Consider the following 14,135-nt stretch of genomic DNA (forward strand, 5'->3'; position numbering starts at 1 on the left):
TGTAAATGTCATCCTCACATACTTAAAAACTGGTCAACATTTTGGCCCTTAACACACTTTATTTTGTTTGTTCATTTAACACACACTTATTGAGGAGCTTGTATATGCAAGAATTAGGCTCCAACTTGAGGATGATACAAAGACGGAAAAGGTAATTTACTTGTAAAGTACTTCTTCTTATCTATCAGCCAGTATTCCATTATATTTGCTCTGGAAACGTCAGACCATTTTTTTTTTTTTTTTTTATCTTCCAACTGCTGATGTGACAGCCAACTTTAAATTATGCAGGTCTGATAATTTCCCCAAAAAGAGGGCCCTTGGCTAAAAGTTCCAAAAAAAAACTAATATTCCATATAAAATCCCAATGAAAGTTTTAAGCATATCAAATATACCCCAAACAAAGAATATTTTTGCTTCATGTGTGTGTGTGGCCTGTATAGAAAGCAAATGAGATGAAGGCTATCTTTTAATATTGGTCGTACATATGATAAGGTTAAAAAAAAATCTGTGCCATGTGTTCATTCCTGATTTTGATTTGACCACCTGTACTGCAAGTATGAGTCCAAGAACTGGCAAAAACAGTCCATGTGAGCATAAGAAAACATCCAAGTGTGGCTAGATTTTGCAGAGGAAGGGATCTTTTCCAAGGATCACATAATATGATACATGTACCTACTCTTGGGGATGGAAACCAGTAATACATTCTAGCTTTTACTATTTTTTTTAAGGCAAAGCAGAGATGTGATGAGTCCAACTTGTAAAAATTCAGGAGAAAAAAAAATATATATATATATATATATATTTTTTTTTTTTCAACAGATGTGGTGGCCTGCTATTTCAAACAGCAGAATTAGGACAGCTTGGAAGTACAGACACAGCTTCCTGACTGCCTTTCTGAAGCCAATCACATAAATGATTTTAATTGCCCCTGCATAAGTGGAAAGTATAGAATGATTATTTGGGTGCTATCACAATCTTAGCTACTGCCACTAGCTTTCCTGACATAAGGTATAACATGTGGGGTTTTGAACTCTAAAACTTGCATTGGCCAGATGGTTGGGCCTCTGTTCAGACCCTCCTGTGAAACAGATCAAATCTTTAATGCTTTTCTCAGTTTCCCTGCCTCCCCCAATAACAGGTATGCACTCTTTACTCATTCCAACCCTTTTCTCTACTAAAATATCTAAAAGAGGGATCTGATAAACTCACAAAATGGTATTAATGATTTATTATACCTCCCAGCAGTGTTTGCCTTTTTATAGGGGTCAAATCTGTAAAACAGTCATCTCTCGTGGTGGAATTTCAGGCATGATTGGCAGAGCAGAGCAGAAGCTTGCTATCTCGGCTGCCTTCATAACACGCCCCACAGACGGCTCTCAATTTTGCCTACGAGTAAGGACAGCTCTACAGATTGGCATTCTTTATGATTCATAAGATGAAAATAGTTATTTTACGTGCTCAGATTATAAGGATGGATGAACGGATGTAGATCAAGCTACTTCATAGTGTCCTTTTTATTAAAAAGCCCTCTCTCCTCCCCTTCTCTTTTCCGTCCACAAAAATGTATTGAACATTCTCTGCTGACAATACAAGGTCCATCCTCACTAGACAACCAGCCCACCAGTGCAGCTCTGTTTGTAGGCCTGTGATAGCATCATGGCATCTGTATTTTTAAAAGATGCCATAGATGAATTTGACACATAGAAAGACTGAGAACTGCCCTCAAGCAGCTGACATTCTACTGGTGTCACATTCCTTGGTGATTGGACTTGACTTGTGATTGAGGATGCTTCTCCAGGAGCCAAATGCCCCAATTCAACTTCTAACTCTCCATGATTTAAAGACATCCTTTCCTCTCACCCCAGGATGGGGTTCACTTACCACCCTAATTAAAATCAAACTTGACTGAGGTTTTAGATCTTAAAAATCACAAAATCACAAGAGCCCCAAATTAACAGTAATCTCAAGGGAGAATCTACCATTTTGAACACTTGAAATTGATAACAGAAAAAAGATGAAGACAGAATGAACAAAATTAATATAATCTCTAGATTATAAACTAAGATATATATTAATAAATATGAAGCACCTGTTTCAAGGATAAAATATTAACTTCCAGAGACCTAGACTGCTTGTCTTTGTGTTGCTTCACAGTGGCTAAATGGTAGAAGGGTTTTTTTTTTCCCCAGCTTCTCCCCTTCCACCCTTTCAGTGCATTTTCTAAATGGAAGTGCAAAGGATCCTTTTAACATGGAAACCAGATTGGCATGCCTTTGCTCAAATCCTCCCAGTTGCTCCCTGTTTCTCTTGGACTAAATACCAAATTCCAAATGGCCTATAAGACCCTACCTGATGTGGCCCACGATTGGGAACCTCTCTAATTTCAGCCCCTACCTCACTCTCTAGAGTGCTTGGCTCTAGCCCACTGGCCTCCATGGATTTCCACTGCACAACACCCCTCCTTTAATCCCAGGGCCTTTGCATTTCTTTTCCTTCTTCCTGGAATGTTCTGCCTCAGACAGCTTTGAGGCTTAATCAGATACTAGATTCAGATTTCTATTCAAATGTCACTTCATAAGAGAGATTTTCTTGACCAGTCTATCTCTTTACCTCACTCATCCTGTTTTATTTTTCTTCATAATACTTGACACCATCTGACATATACTTATTTGGGTATTGTCCATCTTTCCCATATAGAATGGGAGAACAGGAACCAACCATGTCTTTTGTTCCAAGCTATACCTTAAAGGCCCACAACAGTGTCTGACCCACAATAAGTATTCAGTAATAGTTGATTAATGAAATAATGGATAAAATTATTGTTACTGTGTGCTGCTCATACATAATTTCATTTGTAACCCTTACAATGATGCTGTGAGTTAGGTGTCATTAACCCCATTTTCAGTTGTGGAACTGAAGCTCAGGAAGGTTAGGAAATTTTCCTGAGGTAATAAACAACCCAATGGTGGCACGAGAATGCAAACAAAACTATGCCAATCTCCAGAATCTGAGATGTGGCACTCCAGACTCCATTGACTAATACAGAGAAGAGAAAAATCACACGACATTTCTGCAAATACACATGTCTGTTGTTACAATGCCCTTCTGTTTATGAGTTTTGTGGATATGAATCTCAAAAGAAGACTGGAAACCATTTGAAATTTTAAAGTTTCTCTGTGCCATCTACAGCATCTTCAGTCTCACCCACTTTAATGACCTTCTAAGTAAGAGAAATATGATTTGAAATTAGGGAGTCTTAACAGCTCACTCTTTTTAAAATGGAAAAAAAATAAAATGGAGGGAGAGAGAGAGAAAGAAAGAGATCCAGAAAGCAAGAGTACAAGAAAGCAAGCAAGCAAGAAACTCCCCCTTACCAGATGCACTGAAACAGAACTGTCAAATGTAGCAAAATCTTGTGAAATGTTCCTCCGCTGTAGGCCATAGAATAGAACTGCAATAAACTTTGACCCATAAAAAGTCATGTAAACATTATAACCTGTTTTTACTAGCCCTTTAAGCATGGGGAGCAATTGATCTAAAACAGCTTGGCTCTCTTCAGTTCCCAAGTCTTCATGAGAATCCAGCCTCCAACATGGGTGTTCAAATGCCTCTGCCACTGAAGGCCAAAAATAGGATTGAGCTAGAAAATTGCAGCTATTTGGTTATTTGCCCTAGGCAGATGTTTGATATTTCCAAGAGCAAAACTCTAAAAGAAAAACTCCTGAGGAAAAGCTATTTTGCAACACCCATTGCTCTGGAATTATTTAATCTGCAGTGTCGATAACCCAAATATTCATCTACATGGTCTTTGGCGGCTGGTTTTCAGCATCCCTAAAAATCACACTAAAAAAGTTTTCAGCGCAGTGAAAATAGTCATATCAATACCTCAAGACAGCTCAGCTCCAACGACCTTCCTCCAGCTAAAAAGCTTTACGATATGAAACATAAATGTGGCAAAATTCAAGTGGGATTTTTACAGGTGTCAACAGGAACACTCACTCCATTACATATTTGTGGAATGCTAGCTGAAGCTAGCATTTTTTTCTATATTCGTACAATCTAAAAGAAATCAGAGAAGATCTAAGGGGAATTAGGCAGCAAGCCTAAAGATACATTAATAGATCATTGCTCTTTACATTTTCCTCATCTTGGTTTTGATTGTCCTTCCAAGGGATTTGCTGTCTGTGGGTTAGCCTCACTTCAAAAGGTTATGGTCAGATGGCTGGGAGAGGAGAAAAGGAATTCTAAAATGGAGTAATCGATTAATTGATGGGACGTCTACAGTGGATTTACCCTCACGGCAGCAGAATTATCTTTGCCTCAGCCAGAGTTTATCCTCTCAGTGGCCTTGTTAGCAGTTACCCTGTTTGGATAGTAGCATCACATCATGGATGGATTGATTGACTGTTCAACAGTTCATTTCAGTTTAGCAAACACACCTTTACTAACTGCCTAGAGAGAACCAAAGACAGGGCTAGAGCCTGATAACGGCAGGGACCCTGCTCTCAAGGAGCTCACAACACCTAGAGGCCCATAGGGAAGGGCTGGGCTCTTAGGTACTCGGGGTATATCTGACAAAGGTAGGTTCTCATATTCTTGACATTTAACACGGAAAGTAGGGATGTCAAAAGTGCTTGCTGTGAGGTCAGAGCTGATCTCCGATACAGCAAAAGGGTAAAGAGAAATTAGAATTGAAGACAAAATTTTTTCTTATATTTTAACTTACGTTTTTTGAAAATCATATGAAATTCTCAGAAAGATATCAAAATTTTTATTCTATACATGTGTTTTATCATATGAATAAATTTCATAATTGGAAAGGCAACTTTCCCTAAGGAAGACTTATGTTCCAGATCAAAAAAAGAGTAACAGAAACCTGAATGTATCTCTACCTTGCTTAGGACATAGAAAATGTAGCAATATGCCTTACTGGTTTTGAGGGGGGAAATTTTTTCTATCCACCTTCTGGACTTTCTCAATCTCTGCTTAGGGCTTAACCCAAAACAGAAAGAATGATCACAATTTACATGAGTTTAGTCTTTATAGGTCACTCAAATTTATCAGTGCACTTGATCTTCAAATTGTGAAATTGACTGATCAAGTCATGAATATCCATGTTATAGAAAAGCAAAATTGAGGGGAAGTTACTTTTACCAAGACTGCATAGCAAAGTCAGGTTCTCACACTCTTAGTGCTTTTTCCACTATACCAAACTGAATGCAGACATTCCTAGTTCCCCAAAGTTTTCCCATCCTTCTCTTTAGGACTGCACTTCTTGAACTAAATAAGATGGAAGAGAGAAGAGCTTCCATCTAGAACAGCAGCACTTTGTGGAAACACAGCCTGTCGCTCTAACTCCACTTCTTCACCAAAATGGGCATACTTGCTTCCTTTTTTCTCGAAATAAAGAAATTGCAATATATTTATCATTACATTTAGATTTTAACATCTGTTCAATGGAAGAGAAGTTGAAATTAAAGGTCTAATCACAGTAATTCTATAATTGTCATGTATTACGTATTTGCTATATTCCAGGCACAATTCCAGGTGCTTACCATGAGATTCATAGAAGTCTTCATGACATACGTATAAAATAGGTATGATGATTAATCTCACATCACAGTCTTGGGAACTGAGTAACAAAAAGATGTCACTTGCCTTGGCTTGCACAGCTGGTAAGTGGTAAGACAGGATACCTACCCAGGAAGTTAACTCCAGTTCTTAATTGCTACGCTGTACTGATAGCAACACACCCAATGTTTACACGACAAGTACAGAAAAAGGTTAAATATATGTCAATATATTTATTTGTATAAACACATTGAGAAATGAACTCAGAACATTTGGGAGATCAGGCTTTAAATAAGTTAGTGAGCCCTTTTCTCTTTACCATGAACAAATGAGTCAGGGCATCTGGGAGCAGAGAGAGTAACTATGTCAACTGAGTATCATATACATTTAAATGATAATGAGACAAAAAAGAAAAGGCAGGAAGGTGAAAGGGGAGCAGGGAAGGTGGAGGGGGAAGTGGACAGAGAGCATGACCCCTCTGTTTCATGGTAAGATGCCCTAGTTTCTTGTTGACATTTACACTGCTAATACAGATGAAATGTCCTTTAAGTGATGGTTACAGAACAGAACGTGGGGTACAGTAACATCCACCTGTCTGGGTACAAGCCTTGGGGAAACCTCTCTTCCATGGGTTGTTCTCTCCAACACACACACAGTACTTCTCAGAATTTATTCATCCACATAGAACTATTAAAAATTTCCAACATAGGAGAGTGTGTGCCCACTGGGCACCTCTTAGATTTGTAGGAAGAAAGAAACCTATCACTATCTTTATCAAACAGAAAGATTAAGAAACTTGGGGCTAAGTAACACCCTAAGCAATTGTTTCTTCATGCACAGACATTGCAAATTACCCATCTATGGTTCTTTCCTTCCCAAGGTCACAAAATTTGCAATACCTTCAAATAAAATAACTGTTCAGGCTCTTATAGGTTACTGTGTGTGTGTGTATGGGTGTGTTTGTCAAGAGATCATTAGCCTTTCAAAATAATCAAAGCAAGGGAAATGCATGAACCTATTCATAAAAACTAGCAGGGGCAGTGTGCTTGGAGTACAGTAGAGACGTGCATGTGTTCCTAATGAAAATCAAGCTGTGATCCTAAAACATGCAAGGAACCAGACCTTGCCAATAAGAGTAATTTTATCCAGTTATGAGGGAAGGTTATGGTGGAATCCCGAATGAGTCTGCTTTGGATAGACATAGGAAAACTTCTTGCCCTTGTGCATGAGGAAAATCTGTAGGAGGGAATCCAAGAGAAAATGTAGAGAAGGCTGATGTATATTTCACTGACCAAATGCAGTTTGGCAAGAACGGTGTTTTTGTCAATGACTGCTTATGTTGCCATTAAAAAAATTTTCAATAGATCATGCATATTTCAGATGAGTGGCTTGAAATAAGTCAGGATTTATATAAAACACTTTTCCACACATACTTTGTGTTTCCAATTCACTGTGCATATTGTACAGTTTTTTCAAGTTTATTGGCCTGACAGCTAGTTAAGAAAGAAATCTAAATTTTGATCCTCCCAATAGTCGACTACAAGGATGAGAAGCCTCTGTGTTACTAAGGCTAAAAGTGCTTGTTGTGCTTGCTTCATGAATCCTAGAACTAATGAAACATTCTCAGTCTGAGGCTAGCCACCATACACAGCTGGAAATTGGTGGTCAAAATGAACTCAAGAAAGTAGAAAGCAGGGCATCTCCTTTCCTCTGGAATTTGTGCATTCCTAGATTTAGCAGGGCAACCCAACAGTGCTACTAAAAATGAGGTGGAGACAGACAATTGACAGACTCATCCCACTGGCCACCTTCACATTTGGTGAGTTGTAAGGATTAAGAAATGCCCAGCTCTGTCTCCACCGTCAATCTTTAAAAAGTGGGAGAAAATGATAGTTAACACTTCCTGGGTACTTACTAAAAGGAAGAACACTGTTCTAAGAGCTTGACATGTATTGACTTATCTGGGCATATATTCATCTTCCTCTAAAGGGATCCAGGACTTGAAAGAATATGCAAGGTAATATCTAAATTGCCATACTGTAATTCTCTGTATATGCATTCCTTGTGTTAGGGTTAACAGCTGCCATCACTTTAGTTTGCAGAAAAATTTTAGGAATTCATTCCTAATTAGAGATTCTTTAAATTTAGAAGTCTGTCCAAGTTTAATGTGGTGATTAAAAAATATTCACAGCTTACTGTAAAGCGAATAAGCACCTCAATTCTAGAAAATAGCTGAGTAGTTAAATAAATGAGACCAGCAGATTGAGGGAGTAAATTTCACACATAAGAAGAAATCCAAAGTCAGGAATAATTTTTGCAGGCCTAAGGCTGGTCTGCCCAGAGCAGAGTTGCCTTTGGAAACGTGTAGAGGAGCAGGAGAGAAGAGTCAGAACCCACCGTTGTAGGATTTTTAAGTCACTAAATGAGCTGTGTCACTTTGGAGAAACAGGCAGTGACTCTTTGCAAGGCTGCTCAACATGCGCCCCAAATCCCTCAGGGCTCCTGGAAGGTTCTGTTTTACTGAAAACCTTCCTAATTTAAGAGCTTTCATTCTACAGCCCCACTAGACAGTGGTGAGCATGTCCAGTGCCTGTACAGACACTGGCTGGGTCCTCTTTCTGTAGGAACTTAGTAAACTGGGTACTTGATTGCATTTCATGCCTCTAGAGTCCTGCAGCAGAAACGAATCAAAGGAAAATGGCAGGAACCTAAAAATGTTGTATCTGACATCTCAAAGCCGCCTGGAATTTACTCCCACATAGTTTACTCACCTGAAAGAGCAGACCCATAATCTCCACGCTTAATGCTGCCTGTCTGTACTTACATGACATCACGGCTCGCGGCTCGAGACCGCTCACACCCCCAATATTCCCAGCCTAGCATCCGGGCACTTTCATCTCTCGTCAATTGTCTCTCCCTTAGTTTAAACAGTTTAGCAAGCTGAGTTCATCATACACAAGAGCGGCGTTACCAGAATAACTCTAAATGTGCAAGAACGACAGAGACGAATGCTTCCCAGACTTGCCGGTTTCCTCCCTGGATCTGCTCGACTCTAATTATTGGAAGATCTCCAGGGACCAAGACTGCCTGAGCTTGTCGAGGGATTTTTTTTTTTTTTTTCCTGTGAGGGGATGCCACCATCCAGACACTAAATCAGAAGAGAGGGGGGGAAAAACCCTCACAGCAATAAGTCTCTGGAACAAAAGAATAATTTGAGAAAACTTCATTTGCATTTGGCTATTTTGATGGAAAAAATATTTATAAGAAGTAAATTAGGTGGAGTGAAAAATTTTGTGTTTTTTTTTTCTGCTCCCTCATTTTACTGCTACTTTGTTAACAACAACAACAAAAAAATTACCATTATTTTCTCCAATTCCCCTCTTGTTTCTGTTGTATGCCTGTGCTGTTGAATTTTTGTTTTTGCTGTGTTGGGAAGTGTAAAAAAAAAAAACAGTTTGAATATCAGATTTTAAAGCATGAAACCTGGCACATAAGATACCAAATGCTTTTGTTTTCACATACCACGTTGTGTTCAGATATTTTTAAATGTGCAATTGCAGTTTCAGGGACAGTTCAGGGAACAATTAAATATTAAATCAGTAGCATTCTCTTAGATTTCTATTCTTTCTTAGAGTTAGGTTTCTGCTCTATGGTGCTGCTTCTCCATTTCTCTCTGCAGTTACCCCACCATCTCTTTGCTGGTGTTTGGCTATGCAGAGCCCCATTAACTAAAGACGTGAGATGGGTAGAGGCATTTAATTCTTTCTTCCCTCCCCATCACATTTCTCATTCTATACTCAAAAACCAAAAGAAGGTGGTAATATCAAATTAATTCACATTAGGGCAAAATTAATTAATAAATGGTTTACACCAGGGCTATCTGTAGTAATAAAAGACAAAGTTAAACCAAAGGTTATCAATGAGATATATGGAAAGAGATTCATGAAGAGGTGTAAAGTTCATTTGACATACAAATTAAAGGGCATAGGTGATTGCCTTTTTCGATGGTGTGTACAATCAACCCTCTAACCATCTTAAATCCCAACCCAACAAAAGTATCACTGGAATTTTTGCCAAAAACGAAAGCCTCAACTCTGGCTGTATGGATTAGAAGACTTTATTAGCAATTCTGCTTTTATAGTAACTTATTAGTACCATATAAAAAGTAAATCTTTATGAAAGCGGCATCCAAGGCTTTCAATCATATAGCATTTATACCTATTCCACATCTTTTTAAATATTTCATTCCCACACTATTGCTTTTCAAGCTATATAATTCAGCAGTAAAATGCATTTGGCTTACAGAAGAATTTCCATATAGATATGCTGTTGACACATACTATACGAATACGATCATATAAAATAGATGGTATTTTAAGTTTTTATTATTAACTTGAATTAAGTTTTCCTTGGCTGCCATATAAAAAGTGTTTGAAAAATTCACTGTAATTATCATGCATTCTCCACATTAAATATAATATCTTAAGAAATAATATCACATTGGGTCAAACCAATGGTTTTAACTCAACTGGTGATCTATTTGGACATGAACTGCAATATTTATACAGTCTAATGGAAAAGGGTAATATAACCGGCCTTGAAAAACTACATTATGTGAGAGATTGTATCTATGTTAACACCTTGGGTGGGCTGCCTGAAATATAAATTCTGTTATTAAATCCTGAAAGGTTTGAAGAAAACCCAAAATGGATTATTGATATTCAAGACTAGTTTCAAATTACTTTTTAAAATGAAGAATTAAGCATTTAAATAAGCTAATATCACTGGATTAATGGTCCAATGACACATGAACACAGCAGAAAATCAGAAAATTTGACCTCATCATGCTTAGTTCCATTTAAAACACTCGTGTTTATGGTAGATCAAGTTGACTGGATTCCAGAACCAACACTTTTGCTAACTTTAAATAAAATGCATGCATCAATGATATCTGACCATAGTACCATTCTAATACAATCAGTTTCATTAAGCCAAGTATGAAAACTTGGAGCTGCTAAATAACAGACTTTTAAGTCGTTTGAACAAAAAGAAACAAGGTCAATGATGGTGGGAAAGGAAAATGGGATATAGGTTTATTTTTGCATGAATTTATTCTTCATTTGGGGAGGTATGAAAGAGAGAAAAAAATTGATTTGTTTGTTTTAGGACATCACAAAATTCCCAGTTTATTAAAGTAGCAAAATCATATCATTATTTTTTTATAATCTGTTTTAAATTCCTTCTTGACTGCTTTCAGGCCTTTAGGGGATGGAGTTTTTCCAGCCCTTTCTCTGGTCTAGTGGCTAGTTCTAGCATAGTGGTCATAGGAGGATCAAAAGAATGGTGAGCTGCCCATGAGGCAACCTGAGCACGAACAAGCAGGATAGCCCTGTGAAAACTTTAAAGAAGAGAAAGATCATTTTTGGTGCCATACCTGGCTGCTCTCCTTGCTCTAGCACCAGACAGATCCACTGCTTCACACCATATCCTCCAAGAAGTAGGGTCTGTCCCACTTCTTATGCAATTGAATTTCTAGGACCAATCTCCTTTCTGCTAAATGCTGCTAAAGTATAAACTATAGTAAATGCATTTAGAATAAAGGTAAAAAAAAAAAAAAAAAAAAAAAAAAAAGATACTTTTCAGCAGTATTGACACTTCCAGGACAACAGTAATGATTCTTGAGCTGTTCTCTGCAGAACCACTTGGTCCTCTGCTTACAGTTGTTGAAGGTACACTGAACACTTCCCATATCTATGATGTGAAAAGTACCCATTAAAGGTGTGCTCTGTGCAACTACACAACTATACTCAGACATCCCCCATAACCTCCTCATCCCAAAAATCTCCCAGGAGGGAAAAAACAGAGAAAGTATAGAGGGCCAGGCCTCAGGTATTCAGGATCTAACTAAAAAGGTGCTGCTTTTATTTCTTTTACATACTGGACTTCTGCCAGAGATTTTCTTTGATCCAAGGCTTCCGCAACGAAAAACTTTTGAAAACCAAAAATCCTTTTAAAGACTGAGAAATAATGGAAGTCAAAGTGCATAGTAGAGGATGCCTGCACTTTGAAGTCAAGCACTTCAGGGCTAGAATCTTGGATCTACCACTTATTAGCTCTGTGAATTGCAGGTGCCATTTCTGTATAAACTGCAGAACTGCCTTCCACCGCAGAACAAAGAATCAAGTTGGAGTGGCCAGGGTCGGGGACTTGATCTGTACATCACCCACCAGTAGAGGGTCAGACATTTTCTGGACTAGACTCTAAAGCTGGAGGCTCAACTAAGGAATGCAATGAAGGGTCAGAAGAGGGAAAGTTCAGGGCAAGCCTGTGGGATCACACCTGCGTTTGATATATGCTCACTCTGTTCATCTTCTAACAAGCAGTTATCTGTCTCTTGTTTGAGTGAAGCCTGGCCAGGATGATTATTTTCGTGCTTGGCCAACCCATTAAGAGGAAAGTCAGTTCAAATGTTTCACAATGGAGGGAACAGATAAAATAGAAAACCCAGGACCTACCTAATCCCTTAGCAGACAGGCATGGGTTAGGTAAGGAAGCCTAAGAATCTGAACATAAATACATAGGTAGGAGCCCAAAGGGCACATGAAATGACCAGCACCCAGAACATGCTCAAAAAGGGATCATTATTGTTGACTACTATGGATGATCAACTGAGTTTTGAGAGTAGGGGTTGTTGCCTGTTAGCCCCGCAAGCCACATTATACAAAAGGTTGCCTATTTCTTATTCATTAAGTGAAACTTGCTGGAAAGGAAAAAGGTCCAGACAGGTAGCAATTTGCAGACCAATGGAAACTGCAACAAAAGAAATGGCCATAAGTCCAGGACTCCAATGATCATAATACCAGGATTCCTTAAAAAAAAAGACACTGCATGCATGCATATCAAATCAGAGACTAATAACCACCTGCTCTGTCCAAATGCACCTTTTATGGGATGTGACATGCATAAGCACACAGTGATTAAGAAAGTCCTTGTGCATCCATAGTAAACTTTGAGTTCAAGACTGGGGGTTATTTAAAGACAAGCAAAGATTAGGTTTGAGCCTTCCATTGAAAAATAAAAAGTAAAGAGTTTCAGTATGAAAATTCAAGTCAAAGAACAAGAGAGAGAAGTTCCAAGTGCCTTGGATAAGCGATTCAACATAATAGCCAGCCATCAGTTATCAATACTACCCTGGCATTAAAGCTTTGGCTCTGACTGCATGGATATGGCATGCTTTATTTATAGTAAATAAATAAAAGCATTCTGATATTATCCTGTTTTAACAACTGAGCATGCCAATCCATTTTTTAACCTGTGGATTAATACAATTCTCTAATTGTATGTTTACTGATTTTGGGTTTTACCTGTTTTTGTACACCTAATGGGGTAGGTTGCTGTTGAAGTTTCTTTATGTTAATTTCTGGCTATTACTTAATCTTGATGCATTTTAAGTAGCTGTGCCAGGACTATACAGATGCAAGATTTCCAATACTGATGATTACTAAACATGTTCAACAATATAAATTTTCATCTTGGCAAAAGAAAGAAAAAAATCTCTGAGTACATTTTTAGTGCCCTATTGATAGTCAGTTTGCTGAAGTCTTGTCATAATTTGTCACCAGGACTGAGGTAAGTTTCAAAAATAGGTTAGTTTCATACTCCCCTTGCCTATGAAGTGGTTCTTGCATTGTAAATTCCTTGGTTTCGACATAAGAGGATTTCAGAGCCAAAATAAATACATTCCTGATAATGGTTTAGAGCACCATTCCCACCAGGATGGAAACTTCAGGATACTTGAGCCAAAGGTCCCAAACTATTTTGCAGTGAGTTCAAACACATAGTTATCCAGTCCCAAAACAAGCCTCAACAATAGCAATTTGGTCTTTCTTTCCCCTGCCTGAGTGTTTACTTCCCTCTACGCCTGCTTTTCTAGTTTAGTCACACCAATACAGGTGCGGTGCCACACATTTTCTTACCGTCACCTCAGCAGTTATCCACCTTCTTTATTGGAGAAGCAGACGTTGCCTAAACACCCATGATCACAAGAGATAAGCGCTGAAGTTTAGGGATAGCCGATTTTAAAGCTACATCCTTATCACTCTGAAGTTGACTGGCTAAGGAGAATCAGGAAGGTTCCTCACAGCATAATGAAGTGGCAGTGTGAGAAGGTTGGGCAGCATCATCTTCACTAGCCAAAAACATTTGGAACCCTCTGTGTGGTGACTTACAGTTGTGTTGCCTGGCCTACCATCAGGGTGCCAGCTACCTTAATTCAACTAAGCCACAGATAGGACAAAAGCCCATCTCTGTCCTTTTAATGATATCTCGCATTCACAGAGTAACACAAATTCTCAGGATGTAACTCACCAATTACACTGATTGAAACGACAGATGCTGCCTTTCTTATGATGTTCATGAATTTTGGCTTCTTTCTTACCCTTTTTAGTACGATACTTTCTATTACCTATGATGGAATTATCACTGAATACACAGCAATATCATAACATATTTCAACTCTCTGTGTACCTACTAGAGTCTTTTGTTAAATCAATTGAAAGACTTGC

The 14,135-nt window shown here is 38.4% G+C and overlaps 1 protein-coding gene across 23 annotated transcripts in view; it reads right to left on the reverse strand.

Moving 5' to 3' along the window:
• The window catches only part of LOC143681536 (uncharacterized), a 499,706-nt gene that overhangs the window by 40,695 nt on the left and 444,876 nt on the right, over positions 1-14,135 (reverse strand). The window lies entirely within an intron of this gene.

The sequence above is a fragment of the Tamandua tetradactyla genome, chromosome 4 (genome assembly GCF_023851605.1).
Source record: "Tamandua tetradactyla isolate mTamTet1 chromosome 4, mTamTet1.pri, whole genome shotgun sequence".
Taxonomy (NCBI): Eukaryota; Metazoa; Chordata; class Mammalia; order Pilosa; family Myrmecophagidae; genus Tamandua; species Tamandua tetradactyla.